Source organism: Sphaerodactylus townsendi, linkage group LG07, assembly GCF_021028975.2.
Source record: "Sphaerodactylus townsendi isolate TG3544 linkage group LG07, MPM_Stown_v2.3, whole genome shotgun sequence".
Lineage (NCBI taxonomy): Eukaryota > Metazoa > Chordata > Lepidosauria > Squamata > Sphaerodactylidae > Sphaerodactylus > Sphaerodactylus townsendi.
Window position 1 is genome coordinate 106,050,279 of NC_059431.1, and position 13,945 is coordinate 106,064,223.

Genomic DNA, 13,945 nt, shown 5'->3' on the forward strand with positions numbered 1-13,945 from the left:
ATTCACAGATGCTAGTCAATGTTTTATGGTCTCTCTCAGCGTGTTGCTTATTTTGGAACTCCTCAAGCAGAATGCTATCTGTAGCTATGGTCCAGTTAGCACATGGCTGTAGCCAAGTATATCATGCATGTAGTACGGCATGATGGGAGTTGGCCTCAGACTCACAGAGCCTTCTATATTTCATGTGTAAATTATAATGAGGTAATGTTAGTGAGGTAGGTAGCCTATATTACCTTACAGGATTCTTATGAGGATAAAACATGGGCCACACCTATCTGAAGGAGCGCCTAGGTCCATATGAGCCTGCCTGAGCACTGAGGCCAAGTGGGAAGGGGGTTTCTCCTGGTGGTCCCTTTCCCCACTGAGGTGCAGGGAAAAAAGTATGTCTGAGGGTTTTCTCTGTGGTCAGTCCCAGACTATGGAACAGCCTCCCCATGAAAATTCACCAGGCACCAACCTTTTATGGGTTTCCACATCTGGTAAAGACCTTCCTATTCACTCAGGCCCTTGGCCTTTGACCCCTCAATGCCTCCTCTGGTGATTGCCAGTCTGGGGTGGGGGAGAGTAAATGGATGGGTAGATCTATGATTTTTAGGATTGTTTTATATGATTTTTAATTGTTGTTTTTAATTTTGTAAGCTGCCCTGAGACTTCCATGTAGGGTGGGGTATAAATTCCAAAAACTAAAGTTAAAAAAATGAAACAGAGGAGAGGAGAATGATGTAAGATCTCTCCCATTGGAGAGAAAGGCAGGATAGAAGCAAAGGAAATAAATAAATAAAGCAGAATGGGGCTCTATGTGAACAAATGAATACATGCATAAGCTTTCTTCAGGTGATCTTCCCAACATGGAAATTCAGTAAACATATCCAATAAAATAGGGTTGTTGTTACAGCATTTATCTGGAGACAATGCATACATACGCAAGACGTAAGCTGACTTTCAGTTGTGCCCATTAGTTGCCCCCATCCAGTTGCCCCCATCCAGTAGCCCATTTCAGGGCCTTTCCCCACTCCCTTCCATCCCCCCTATGCCGCGCGCTGCTCTCAGCGTGGCATCCCAGGCACGCGCCCAGGCATCCCCACAACCCCGCGCTCTGTGCAGGGTCGTCAAAAGGCGCTGTTTGGAAGAGCGCCTGGGATGCCGTGCGCTAAGGGGGCGCGACAGTGGCCGCGTCGGGGCGGCTGCGCTGTGGCCGCCCCTGCCGTGGGGAGGGAGGAGGAACCCTGCGCTACTCTCCTCAAGTATCGCGGGGCTTACGGTAAGTGGGGAAAGGCCCAGAGTTAGGAAATGGTATTGCTGGGGTGTCAGGGGCTGGAGGCAGACTAGTCTTTCACAGTAGCATGATAATAATACTGATGCCTATGGTGTACGTGTATCTTACTGTTGCCTCTAGTCAAATATATTTTGCAGTGCTCCGAAATCTTCAAAAGCTACTTAACCTGTGTTGACAAAATAATGGGCGTTTTTGTCCCATCAGCATTTATCACTTTTTTCCTAATGTCTCTAGCATTAGCCTATCACAAATAGATACTGGATGTTAAGTGGCATGGAGCTATATTTCGAGAAATGTCCCTTAGATGACTCAGTGATGGATAGATTTTACTTATGTTTTCACCTTAGCTGTGGTCTGGAAGGAATTTTTCAAAGATTAGTTTGAGTACCTGACTGGGGAATTTTTTTAATCTTGGCTTGTATGCATGGTTTTTCCGAAGTTGTTGCATAAAAACATTCTTGCAGGGCATATAATCTCTATGGGGCACTGTTGGCCCTGCAATTTTATATAACTTGCATTCTTTGGTGTGTGTTTGGTTATCTTTGGTTGTTTCCACACAGCAGAATTATATCTGTGTAGCACCAGTTCTTTATAATCCTGGTCTGTTTAATTCTGGTTTGTCTGTTCACTTGGCTGCCCATTTTGTGAAGGAATCCTGTGAAGACTGGGAGAAAGTACTTCAATTTCTTTCGCATGAGACTTCTGTATTTACACTGTAAGCATGTCTGAGCATGCCCGGTATCCTGCATTCTGATTGGCTGTTGTTTTTAAGTGGCAGCTGCAAGCTGCAAGTGAATCTGAGCATGTCCAGTATCCTGCATTCTGATTGGCTGTTGTTTTTGAGTGGCAGCTTGAATTAACAGCAGGTGGGGAGATCAGGCAGCTGGGCGGGAAAAATAAACTGGTTCTGCTCCTGATCAGTATTTGCACGGTTGCAGGCTCTAGCAGGCTCACCCCAGGATTTTTTAAAAGAACCACCAATTTGGTGGGTTTTGAATACCCTGAGATAAGGAAAATATCACGGGGCAAACCCGCTTTAGGACTGGGAACTGTGCAAACATCTCGGCTGCACAGGGATATTTTTCTTGCTAAACCCAGGATATTTTGACTATGCAGAAACAACCTTTATTTGTAAGACAAACTTTTCCTTCAGTGCTGAACTGCCAAGGTGAAATTTGTTACACTTTTTAACATCTACACTTATTTCCAAGTAAAGTGAAAAAAAGTTGAAGTATATATTGTGAACTGATACGTGTATTGGAAACTAAGGTATCTGAGTAAAAGTCAGGACACAACTCTATAGTTTGAGTTTGAAACTCAGATCAACCCCCATTCCTAAAGTTGGTCAAGTTAAATAATTCTGTTTGAAACCCAGACTCACCTTTCAAATGGAGGTTCTTCTACAATCAATCATTGTCAAACACTTTTTTTTTACTAAACCTTCTCAGTTATGAAGGGCCCTACCAAAGCTTTGTACGTGGCATTTGTCGACTTAGCCACAGTATTCAGCTCCATCGATAGAATCAAACTTTGACAGAAACTAACACAAATATCGATAAGCAACTGTTTCACCTGTTGTGTGAATTTCAAACAGAGGCGCAGGCCAAAATTTTATTTATTTATTTATTTATTTATTTATTTATTTATTTAGGCTTACTATCCTGCCCTTTCCCAACCCAAGGCTAGGCTCAGGATGGCTAATAATGTTCAAATAGCAACACATAAAATAGATATTTCAGACTCTGACCAAAGAAATCTCCGTGAAAAAGCTAGTTAAGCAGAGGTGTGTCCTGGCTCCTTTGCTGTTTACATATAAACAATGTAGTTTAGAGACTAACTTCGCCAGCAGAAAAAAAAGAAAGAATCGGCTTTAAAAGATTGCTACATATTTTAGGTTAACAACAGTAAAAACAAAAGACAAAAAAAAACTTTTGGGGAGCATTCATGGCATTACTACTGAACAATTTAGCACATTTAAATACCCGAGAATTACTTATAGTGAGATCACGAACTGGAATACTCACTTAGCAGTGACAAGAGCCATAGCTTTAAAGACAAAACTGGAAGTATTTTGAGGTTCTACTGTACCAGGGGAGGGTTTCTGATATAGTCAATCTTAAATTTTTTCACTAGTAAAATAATCCCTCTTTTACTACATGGCATCAAGGTATGGGGATGGAAAGAGCAAGTCCTTAATAGTCTGGAAGTAATTCAAAATCTTTTTAGTGAGGAGTCCCGACACTTCTGAAGGATCACCAGCAGCTTTGAGATAGCAGAGCTTGGTTTGCCTTCACTCAGCGGGGGAGCGGTTCATGGTTCAAACCCCTCCCATTACACGTCCGGCTTGCTTGAAACAATGCATGGAATGGAATAGCCGGAAAGTCAGCTCAGTCACGGAACCCACCTCATTAAAAAATCTATACCTACGTCACTGCCTTCACTCAAAGCCCTATTCCCATTTACCCATTTTGGAATACTGGGAAAAATTCAACATCCAAGACCGAGACTTTTGGTCACCAGTGTTTCAACCTCCTTTTGAGAACTGACAAGACCCTTTCAGATTATTTAGGAACAATTTCTGAGTGTTACACCATACCAGATAACTTGCTTTATAATATAGGAAACAATATTGAGTTGTAGGAGCGGAGCTGCAAAGAAGATGCTACGTTCAGCAATATGACAATCTCACAATCATGGTTTGCACCATGGTAAGAAATGACGAAAAGGGATTGTAAATATCTCAATATATAAACTTGCCATGGTGCAAACCATGATTGTGAGGGTCCTTCCTGGTAAATACCTCAATATATCAACTTGAAATGACCTTAACATTCCTAAGGTTCCAGGCAATATGCCTTCTGCTGTTTTTACAATATAATCAAATCCCAGTAGATCAACCCCTCTGTATTTGTGGAAACTTTGTTTTGGAGGATCTCCCATATTATGTTCTAAATTTTCCCTTTTACGCAGAACCCAAGAATAAATTTATTGAAATGATAATTCCAAGGATCCCCAGTGTTTCAGACTCTGAGGAACTAATTTATTTTCTAACTGATGTTGACCCAAATGCATTGTACAGAGAGACTCTTTTTGCCCTTGCAGCCAGAGTGCTTGCAAGGAAAACTTCAATTTTGAGTGGCTGACCAACTTTATCTTTGTAATAGATTGTGCTCTATTTGTGAGTGTTTCATCATTAGTTGTTTGTTTTGTGTTGCAGTGGACTTTGGCTAAATGAAATACATTTTACTGCTATATACACACATCTTTCAAATGGAAAATAAGAAATATAATGTAATGTGATACTTGAATTGAGGATCTCTTGGACACTGGCCGGCACGAAACAAAAAAAAAGGCTGCACGCGAATCGCGCACAGCCCGCCATGCTCTGATTGGCTGGAAGGCTCCGCGTCACTCCCTATGGCGAGAAAAACAAATGTAGTTTCAAACCCCGAACCTCCCCACCGATCCGGCTTCGTGGCATGTTTTTTTTAAAAGCTGCATTTTCATGCAGGTTCTGAAGAAACACATGATGAGGGAGAGAGCACTCGTCAAAACCTGGATGAATCTGTGTTTGGCACATAAGTAGTGGGGAGTCTTTTCTTAAACTTTGTTTTTTGCCGTATTGCGTCTTAAAGGCCGATTCCGCATGGGCCAAAAACAGCAGTGTGAAAATGGTGTGAAAATGGTGTAAAGGGGTTTAAAAGGGTGTAAAAGGGTTTATACTGTTTTCACACCGCTTTCACCCCACTGTTTTTGGCCCATGCGAAATCAGCCACTGTTTTAAACCCTCTTACACCATTTTCACACCGTTTTCACACTGTTTTTCACACTGCTTTTCACACTGCTTTTCACACTGTTTTAAACCCTTTTCACACCGTTTTCACACCGTTTTCACACTGGAATCAGCCATAGTTTCCATGGGGATTCCACCACTGTGTCTTAATAGTAAAAAAAGAGAGACTTAATAGTAAAAAGGAGAGAGACTGGAGGGGAAGGGGTGCATAAAAATTGACCCAGTCAGTGTGATAGAATAGATTTCAGCTCTACAATAGTGAGATTTTTGATGAATACTACTGGATGAAAATACTGTATCCACCTTCAAACAGCTCAAGATATTTGATATATCTTTCTCATTTCTCAATATCCATTTTGGAAATGTTTTTGCTCCTATTTCCTTGGGATTCTGTTGATATTTACTGTTACTGTCCTTAGATCAGGAACCTCAGGTTTGCCTGCCTTTGATTTTTATTTCTTACTAGGTTTTATCCTTCATAAAGCACCAGCAGCAAAATATGTGGAACCGTCCCATGTCTTGTGTTTTTCCTCTCTCTGCTGGCAATGCTGAGAAGTGCAACTTGATGCAAAAAAACCTTGATCCTTCCATGGCTGTCTATTGGTAATAATGCTGATCTGACGGCTTGGTTGATTTAAAACTCATGTTACAGTTTTTAATTCCTGCCAGAGGAAGTTGCCTCAGAGATATTTCTCCCTTTTTGTCTTGATTGACAGCTTGCCTGAAGCAGTCTGGATGTGTGTGCCAAACCGTTCCTGAATATTCTCCCTCTCAATGGTTCACCTGGGCTGCTTTGGGTAGGCATATCATGGCCCCTGCCAGGAGTTATGCTGCCACCAGCCTGAGTTACTTTGTGGGGGGGTTGGGGGGAGAGAAATTTTAAAAATTTCAAATTTTTCTGCAGGCCCAGGGAGTCCCCCAAGGCTGCAGAAACAGCTGTTTAGAGTAAGTGTGCCCCCAATCTGCAGATTTATGTATCATTAGATTAGGGACACATTTGGAAATTAGATATATGTAATATATCTATTAGTATATCTATTAGTAATATATCTATAGAAAAGAAAACTAAGGCCCCTTCCACACACACAAAATAATGCGTTTTCAAACCACTTTCACAACTGTTTGCAAGTGGATTTTGCCATTCTGCACAGCTTCAAAGAGCACTGAAAGCAGTTTGAAAGTGCATTATTCTGCATGTGCGGAATGAGCCTAAGAGAGCAATCCTACCAGATCTATTCAGACTCCTAGAGGTCTATTCAATTTGGCTTAATAATAAGAAAGTGTTCTTAGGATTGCACTGTAATATATCTTAAAACTATTGTTCAGAGTTTTATAAACGGGATAACATTATCTAATATCTGATTGCTTGGGTATGTATGTGTGATGATCATGTAACCCCTTGATTCCCCAAGGTCCAGGTTCAAAGTCTAGAGTAATTCCAATTAACTCAAAACATAAATCCAATTTATTAAACTACAACAGGAAGCATTTGTGAAAACATTCCCAGTGGTATCAACACTGGTTCATTAACCGCTCTTGTACAGCAGAGTCCTCTTCACAGTCCCTTGCAGACAGCACTGTGTGTTCTTCCTGAGACCAAGTCTGGAGCACAATCCCAACAAAATCCTTCTGCCACAGCAAGAACTCTTCTTGGAAAGACACCAAATGAGTTTTTTAGCTTGGTCTTTGCCCTAGGAACAGTTCCCCTTTTCTCCGGGCAAGACAAGGTGGAGCAGCGCTGTACTAGGGTACTTCAGTGCAGTTCTTCAGGAGATCAGCTATGGCAAATTTTGTTCCTTCCACTTACTAGTTATGCTGCTCTGAAGAAGGATTGCTCAGCTCTTCCCAGATACTGCAGTTCTCAAGGAAAATAGTTCCGTTCTTCCAGCTAACAAATTCTGTTCTGTCCTTTTTCAGCTCCAAGGCTCGCAAAATGAACTCTGCCTTTCAGAGACTACCTTCAGTGCTTCTCAATCAACCTCAGTGGCGTAGATGCCTCAGGTACATGTGGGGACATGTGCCCCGGGCGCAAGCCAATTAGTCATGTGGGGGCGCAAAATAACCCCCACATCACCTGACTATGGTCGATTCCGCACTTGCGTTATCGACCCAAGTTCGAGCTGCGTTCGACCTAAGTGCTCCGCACAACCGCTGGGATCGACTTGGTTTTGTACCAGCTTCGCCCCATGTAATGGTCAAATTTCCAACTCCAGTTGGGAACTACTACTTTTTCAGGGAACCACGCTCAAACTCAGCTCGATTCCAGCAAAGTGCGGAATCTCTGGTGCCAGGAGTCCCCATTCAGCCAATCACAGCTGAGTGTTTCGGGCATGCGTACAGCTGGCCAATCAAAAAACGCCACCTTCGTCCCTCCATTCCTGTGGCAGTTTTTTTAATAACGTGTGTGGGGATAGATGGAACATGGCCGTAGAACAGTAGCCAATTGGAACGGAGCGGCAAAGAGCCTTGGTCCCGCCAGCCTTGGTGCCTTTTTTAAACCAATAGAGACCACCAAGCCCCTCCCCTCCTGCCTCCAAAGCCAGAACTTTTGAAAGCACAGAGGCAAAAGCACCCCTGAGCCCTGCCCCTTGGTCTGCATGGAGATCAGGAGCGTGGTCCCCTTCTTTTAGCAGGCCCAGTCCTGCTTTGGACTATCTTTTCCAGTTATGGTGATCATTTCAACAACATACTCATGAGCCTTTGCTAAATATGCAAATTACCACCATGTACAAATAGGTCTATCAAAATATCTGTGATTTATTAATTAGACCTAGGCTTACAGACTGCATGGGTTTATTTTGCATATAGAATCATAGACTCATCTGTCTTTTAATGAACGCTCTTGTCATGAAGTCTATTTCTTTGAAGAAAAGGTTATTTTTTCTTCTTAACATTTTTTGTCTGATTATGGTGTTCATGTTATATATATTTTACATTTTTTTATTGGGAGAAAAAAAGAAAGCTTCGCTCAAAAACGTAACACTTGGCAAAATGTTGCCTCTTCCTTCACAAACACACATGCCCCAAAAACAGATTTAAATCCTCAAATAGATGCTGGAAACATTTATTTATGGGGGAATAGCCCGAAGCTGGAAACCAACGAGGGGAAAACATTACACTGAAAGGAAATTTCAGTCGACCATTGACTATACTTTAAAAGGACCCAGAAACAAGACTGTGGAGAATCTGAGGAGGATCTCAGTAGGTTTCATCTTGCTAAGACCTGTAATACCAACGGAACATAGCAGATCAGTGAGTCAGGCTGGCAGGTTAATTTACTTCAGTATCCTCACCTGTTAATAGAAGACAAGAAAGCTCACTGCCTACTGCAAAAGTAGATCCTATGATTGCCCCAAATAATTCCCAAGTTTCCCCATACCAGGGGTCTGCAACCTGAAGCTCTCCAGATGTTCATGGACTACAATTCCAATTGGCCATGCTGGCAGGGGCTGATGGGATTTGTAGTCCATGAACATCTGGAGAGCCACAGGTTGCAGACCCCTGCCCTACACTATACCATTTTTACACATAGGCCCCTTCCGCACACGCAAAATAATGCATTTTCAAACCACTTTCACAACTATTTGCAAGTGGATTTTGCCATTCCGCACAGCTTCAAAGAGCACTGAAAGCAGTTTGAAAGTGCATTATTCTGCATGTGCGGAATGAGCAATAGATGAAGCTGCCTTATGCTAAAACTGTCCATCAAAGTCAGCATTGTCCACTCAGATGGACACCAGCTCTCCGGGGTCTCAAAATGAGTCCTCTCATATAACTCACTGGTCAGTGCTTTTAACTGGAGATGCTGGGGTTTGAACCTGGAACCTTCTGCATCCAAAGCAGAAGTTCTTCCACTGGCCTGCAGCCCCTTTTGCGTTCCTTGAGCCCAGTGAACAGGCATTTAATTGGAACTTCTGCGCATGGGCCACTTCCTCTTACAATCACCCCTTTTTGTAGCCTGATCATGATTCTTTGGTTGGACATCAAAGATGGAGATGCTCAGAGCTTTTGACATTTAAAAGGGTCGATTTTGCTCAAGGAGGCTTCCAAAACTAGGTGTATCAACAGTAGCATATGTGATAACAGCTTCTGGGCTCAGCTTAGCTGTAGCAAGTGGCACTCTGGACTCTGCACTGCTGAAATATTTGAAAGGACTTTACCAGACAGCAATTTAATGATCTCCACGACCAGGTACAGGTGGTGTCGGTACAGCTTCTGGTGCAGTCGCTGAAGTCTGTGTTTGTGCCACCGTAGAAGTTTGTGCTTGTACCACTATAGAAGTTCGTGCTTGTGTCGCCATTGAAGTTTGTGCTGGTGCAGCCGTAGCAATCTGTACAGGTTGTGGTGGAGTGCAAATAAACCTATTGTGCGGCCACACTAGCCACCAACAAAGCCCACCATTTGTTGATGGATATGGGTGTGGATAATATGCATTTGGATAATATGCATTTGGATAATATGGATACAATGGTCTCGCTGCTGGTCGACGATGTTGCCCAAAATACCTTCTTTCGTGGCTTCCACTGCTGCTGCTACTTGCCTGGAGTGTAAAGAAGAAGGGGGGAAAGAGACGTATCAATTGGTTCATTTTTCAGCTCCAAGTTGCCATCATGTTTAATAATTAATTGTCACAGAGTTTCAAACTTTTGCTCATCATATCCAAGTTGTAGATACAAGGGAGATATTAGAAGTGGCTTTACATGCCACCAGTTCATTAATCCATGAGTAATTAATATGAGTAGCTACTATGACCACCGTTTATTTATTTGTTTGTTTGTTTGTTTGTTTGTTTGTTTGATTTGGTATACCGCCCTATCCCCAAAGGGCTCTGGGCGGTGTACAACATAAGACAGTGATGGCGAACCTTTTTGAGACCAAGTGCCCAAATTGCAACCCAAACCCCACTTATTTATCGCAAAGTGCCAACCCAACAATTTAACCTGAATGCTGAAATTTTGGTTTAGAAAAAAACAGTTGGCTCCCTCTTCCTCCGCCCCACCCGCTCGAGCAGGGGCCAGCCTGCTCTAGCCTTTTTGTGCACTGCTCTGTGCCTCTCTAGCATCTCTGCCTCCTCTGCCCCCCCCCCCCCGGGCAGCAGCCACCCGGAGCACAGGCACCAGGCCTGCCAGCCGAGTCCTCCCTGCTCACCGCAGTGTGCGCATGTTGTGCTCAGTGGCCCAGGCCAGCCTAGATGTGTGTGTGTGAGGGGGGGTGATTTTCCCACAGAGAGGGCTCCGAGTGCCACCTCTGGCACCCATGCCATAGGTTTGCCATCACTGACATAAGACATCATACATAAAATCATCATAAAACACAAGTATCACAGGAGGAGCGAATAAATAACTAGTCAATAAATAAGCCTATAGTTAATACTCAAGCTCCATGAGCTGTAAAAATTAATCCCATTAAAACAGCGGTTATTTCATAACATCGGCATCCCACGAAAAACTCTTACTTAAACCCTCCCAAAAAGGAGGAGGGGGGACCGATGGGTCCCAATGATGTTAAGGGACCCATATGGAGCAGAGGGGGGGGGGCACACTAAGTCCAGGGCAGCCCAAATGTGTGGCTGGTCATTTAATACTTAATAATTATTTTCTCATCCTTGCTGTCTTCCTAGTGCAAAATGAGGGGAGAGGTAACGATAAACTTGTCAAGCACCCAACAGGATCAGCGGGGCTTCTTGAGCTAAGATAATGCATGTGAAGTATTTTGAACATGGGACTGGGAACGTGGCACGATACAGCCTCATCTTGTCAGATCCCTGAAGCTAAGCAGGGTCAGTATTTGTGGGAGACCATGAGGAAAACTCTGCAGAGGAAGGCAATGACAAACCACCTCTGCTTCTCACTTGCCTAGCCCCTTGCTGGGGTTGCCATAAGTTGGCTGCAACCAGATGGCACGTTGTGTACATGTTTTGAACACTGTGAAGCGCTATAAATGTGAATAACATTGTTCTGTTCCTTAATGCTTATTTTTCTGTATTTCAGTAATGTTTGGGGACTGAACAAAAACCTTAACACTTACCTGTAAAGGAATGACAATGGCCAAAAGGCAGGCGAGCACATAGAGAGTCTTCATTTGGTTTGGCCGATCCTTAAGAACAATGAATACAAACAAACCCATGACATCACAGAGGAATGAACCAATTCGGAGCAGTGGTCCCTAGGGCCAGAGAGGCATGGGTTCAAGTCCCCACTTTGCTATGAATCTGATTGGGTGAACCTGAGCTAGTCACTTTCTCAGCATAACTTATTTCCCAGATTCCTGGAACCAGGGGACGTGTCTCACCATCCAGTACTATAAAAAAGTTATTCTACACTAAGCCCACTGCAATGCATGGTCTTAAACTGTAGTAGTTCTGCATAAGATGGTGTTTCTATTCAGTGGTGGGATTTAGCAGGTTTGCACCACTTCGGCAGAACCGGTTGTTAAAATGCCTCTTGTATACAGCCAATTGTTAAATTTTTTAAATCCCACCCCCGGAACCGGTTGTTGAATTATTTGAATTCCACCACTGCTTCTATTGCAGCCAAAATAGCAGAACCTGGTGACACCTTGAAGTCAAACAAATTAGGCAACACCAGTGTTGTGTACTGGCCAGTATGTCAGACTAGGACCTGGGAAACACACATTTGAATCCCACCTCTGCCATGGAAGTGAGAGGGGTAACCATTCCCCACTCCCAGCCTCACCTACCTTATCAGGTTGTTGTGATCACATGGAGAAGGGGATGCAAACGTGACCCCCCTTGCATCCCTGTTGGGGAGGTAAGTGGGGCGTAACTGAAGCAAATATATAATAAATTGTTTTCTTTATTTCATGGAAGCTTATACCACAATAAATTTTGTCATTTGACTGCTTCACAGGGCTGTTGTGGGGTTAAAATAGAAGAGAAGCCACCTATAGCTTCCTCATAGAAAGGACAAGAATCAAACATGAAATAAATAAAATGCTACTGTCTATCAAATTGAGTTTATTATTTAAAACACATATAAATGTACACAGCATCAACACACATGTACTGTTCAACAAGAATGCCAGCATGTTGTGGAGTGGATTCCTCCCTTATTACTTATCTGGAAACCCTTGATCTGATTTTACTTGTAGTCTGCTTCCACAATTGAGGGGTTAAACAGAAGGCGGGAGCATCTTAAAATGAGAAGAATGTCTAGATAGGAAGGTCGACCCAGGCAATTTGGATGTGTGGACCCTTCTAGCGTTAAAGCATTAGGGTCAAAATTTACAGTCGGAATTCATAGCTGGCAAAGGTCTCTTTCCTCCCTCTCAATCAATCAAACAATGCTAACATCAACATCCTTGGTAAGCATGGTTTGCAATTCAGAATAAAAATAAGACTCTGATTAATATGGTTTTCGGAAAAAATATGTTGGCAGAGGTCCAGAGTCACTTAATGTCTCTTTTGTACCTATCCTGTTGAGAAGGGGGGGGGGGTTCAGCTCGTGAGGCAATGATATGTTTTGGAGATTGAAGATCACAGAATCAATCCTTAATTAATCTCCAGTTTAAAAAATCCTGGATGGAAAGGACCCTGGTTTATACTTTGGAGAATTTCTGCTTGTCAGAATAGAAAATGCATGCTAATACAACAGTTCTGATCAGAGTAAGGTAGTTTTATATATATTCATGTTCATTTGAAATATATATAAGTACAGATATCTTTTATTACTGCGCAAGATGAATTGTTCCTTTGCCAAGACTCACAGGGAAGAGGGAAACCCAAAACAATCAGAAAAAAGAATCTTTGATAGCTATATATAACTCAATAGGACTTCAAAATGATTAAGAGTTTCTCTAGATCACGATGTTCATTCTGCTCTTCAACATAGTAAATCATTCTATTTATCAAAGAACTGCAAGGAGCAGTAAAGCACACATCAGCGTCACTGTTCTTCCTTACCTTGTTTTTCACAATACTGTCTTCTCTTCTCCTCTGACACGATGCAAAGGGATGTGCTATATATATGCGCCAAAACCTCACGGGATTAAGAAGAAATGCCACAAAATTCCCCTGAGCTGAGAATGTCTTGTGGGAATTTTTGCTAAGTATGCACACAATAGTATTCTAAGTCACCTATTTTGAAATACTTGGCCGGCTACAAATTAGGGCGTTGCCAGTAGACAAACAGCTATACTACAGACTGCCTGAATGGAACGGGGCCCAACGCTTTTTCTCCAAACATAGCCATACTCCATGATTACCTGGGAAAATAACTCATTTACATGTGAATAAAGAAGGAAGCAATTGAACCTCTCTCTCTCCCTCTCCCTCTCTCTCTCTCTCTCTTTGCCTTTCTCCCTCTCTTACCCCCATGGGATCTAGGCCGTTTTTGCACAGTCAAAATGCCCTGGGGTAGAACCGGAATCTCACATACCGCAGCTGATTTGTTGCTGTTTCTCCTTCCGCACTACTCCCTGGTGCTTCCAAAGACTCGAGTCAGGACTGGGACATAATGCCCCAGCTGTTTCCGCACCAGCCCACATCTTTTTTCATTTGCACCGCGATCTCTTTTGCGATCTCTTCCACGTATTGCGCAGTCAACCTCTGTTTCCCATGTTCTGATTGGCTGATTCTCTCCCCATTCCCACACTCACTTTCACTAGTTTTAATTGGCTTTAATTGAAACCAAAACTCCTTCTGTGTTCATAAGATTGCAGTTGGAAAAAAAACAGAGGGATAAACCATGGATTTTAACACAGAAAAAAGGCGGCTGGGGGGGGAGGGCGGTGACGAACTGTGATTCTCTCGCACAGTCCTGGATTTTAAGAAAGAAAAGGGAAGGTGTGGAAGCACAAAGAGCAGGAGGGCAGCGATTTTGTCAAGCAACTGCCCACACTTCCTAAGGCAATGCAAA

The 13,945-nt window shown here is 42.9% G+C and overlaps 1 long non-coding RNA gene across 1 annotated transcript; it reads right to left on the reverse strand.

The window, feature by feature from the left end:
• Positions 1 to 8,117: 8,117 nt before the first annotated feature.
• On the reverse strand, positions 8,118 to 13,017 carry LOC125437141. The gene is made up of 4 exons (XR_007245142.1): positions 12,991 to 13,017; positions 11,097 to 11,165; positions 9,230 to 9,609; positions 8,118 to 8,292 (listed from the first exon to the last, which is right to left on the reverse strand). It is a non-coding gene; the product is annotated as an uncharacterized LOC125437141 (long non-coding RNA).
• Between the last annotated feature and the right edge of the window lie 928 nt (positions 13,018 to 13,945).